This window comes from Bison bison, unplaced genomic scaffold (assembly GCF_000754665.1).
Source record: "Bison bison bison isolate TAMUID 2011002044 unplaced genomic scaffold, Bison_UMD1.0 scf7180017864049, whole genome shotgun sequence".
In the NCBI taxonomy this organism is placed as follows: Eukaryota; Metazoa; Chordata; class Mammalia; order Artiodactyla; family Bovidae; genus Bison; species Bison bison.
This window is the reverse complement of record NW_011494621.1, coordinates 13278-15298: the sequence shown is the minus strand read 5'-3', so window position 1 is coordinate 15298 and position 2021 is coordinate 13278. Positions and strand designations below refer to the sequence as shown.

The following is a 2021-nucleotide window of genomic DNA, read 5'->3' as shown; positions in this document are numbered from 1 at the left end:
AATTGGAATGCATGTACACTCTAACTTAACCAGAATTTTCTTTTGAAAGTATTTTCACATTAAAAAAAATAAGTCAACATATGGTCATAAAAGTGATGAAACATAGCTGTACTCTTAAATACATTTTCTAAATCACAATATTCTACTTTCCGGGAGAAATATCAGTGGGCAAGTGGCGTCAACATTGGGACCTATAGATCAAGATTCCCCAAGCTGGATGAACCTGTGGTTGTGAGTACCTTACTATTTGATGTTTTCTATTAGCACAAGTTTATTTTTGAGAAAATCATGATGCAGTGATAAAGGTCTTCCATGCTGATAAAGGGTGACAGTTTGTCTTAGGAAGGAACATTGATCCAGATATATTACAGTCTGGCATTGCCTATGAGTATACTGTTGAATTCCCTGGAAATGTGCCCAGTGACTCCCTCCTCCTGCTTATTAACAACAGACTGCATACTTCCATCCCAACATAGATTTAAATAACTTCCAAAGTCTTTCTGGGTAACTCTTACGGGAGCTAACACTTCTCTGTGGGAAGAGTAACTTTATTAAAAGTAAGTACATAGAATTGTGTTGGGAAAATGTTGTTAGGTTTACTTATGCTCAGATATATCTATGTATTATGTATATTTATGCTATTAAATGTATTAACAACAAAAAGTTTTTATTTGCATGCACTCTCTACTAGGACCAGCAGCCCAGTGTTGAGCAACCTCAACAAGAGGAACCGCCAGCTGAGATTCAGGATATCACACCTGGGAAGGAGGAAGTAAATGGAGAGGATCGGGTGAATCATAATGAAGAGAAGGAGGATGCCTATGGAGGTAAAGTGTAAGTGTGCATCATGTCTTAAGACATAACCAGTAAGAGGAGGAAAGGAAACATTAGAAAAGGACTTCAGACAGTTCCTAAAAAACTGAGGCGAGTATAGTTTGCAGGTCAGTGTGGTCGCTCAAATTTTCCCTTGTTTTCAAGACAAAGAGAAGGGGGCACCTAAGTTGTCTGAGGACAACCCTGGGAAAGGAAAATGGTGATAGCATTCGGAAAATTCTGCTTTCCTTTTTCTCCAGCAAAACATTCCTGGAATAATGCTCCTGAGGTTCTCATTCATCACATTTTTACCATACTGGCCTAAGACTTTTAATTCATAATACTGAGGGAATCAATATCATCATTCCCTTGTTTATATTGTATGCTTTACAGCTGAATTGATACTTTTTTTTTTAAAGATTCTGATCTGGAAACTGATCTCCAGGAATTGGCTGAGGCAAAGACTGGGGGTAAAGGTGGAGATGGTCCCGATGTCAGGGAGGAGGTTGCATCAAATACAGAGCCTGTTGAAATGCCAGAAGCAGGTATGTCATCCATTCAGAAAGTAATTTATGTGGTTTCTTTTTTTTAATTCTTTTATTTTTTTGATCTTTTAAATTTTATTTTATTTTTAAACTTTACATAATTGTATTAGTTTTGCCAAATATCAAAATGAATCTGCCACAGGTATACATGTGTTCCCCATCCTGAACCCTCCTCCCTCCTCCCTCCCCATACCATCCCTCTGGGTCGTCCCAGTGCACTAGCCCCAAGCATCCAGTATCGTGCATCGAACCTGGACTGGTAACTTGTTTCTTACATGATATTTTACATGTTTCAATGTCATTCTCCGAAATCTTCCCACCTTCTCCCTCTCCCACAGAGTCCATAAGACTGTTCTACACATCAGTGTCTCTTTTGCTGTCTCATACAGGGTTATTGTTACCATCTTTCTAAATTCCATATATATGCGTTAGTATACTGTATTTATGTTTTTCCTTCTTGGCTTACTTCACTCTGTATAATAGGCTCCAGTTTCATCCACCTCATTAGAACTGATTCAAATGTATTCTTTTTAATGGCTGAGTAATACTCTATTGTGTATATGTACCGTAGCTTTCTTATCCATTCGTCTGCTGATGGACATCTAGGTTGCTTCTATGTCCTGGCTATTATAAACAGTGCTGTGATGAACATTGGGGTACACG

General features: G+C 38.2%; 1 long non-coding RNA gene across 1 annotated transcript in view; it reads left to right on the top strand.

Moving 5' to 3' along the window:
- The first annotated feature begins 149 nt into the window (after window positions 1-149).
- The window catches only part of LOC104985525, a 4909-nt gene continuing 3037 nt past the window's right edge, over window positions 150-2021 (top strand). The window contains exons 1-3 of the long non-coding RNA XR_824914.1: window positions 150-231; window positions 692-834; window positions 1233-1358. This is a non-coding gene — a long non-coding RNA (uncharacterized LOC104985525). The remainder of the gene's footprint in view (window positions 232-691; window positions 835-1232; window positions 1359-2021) is intronic.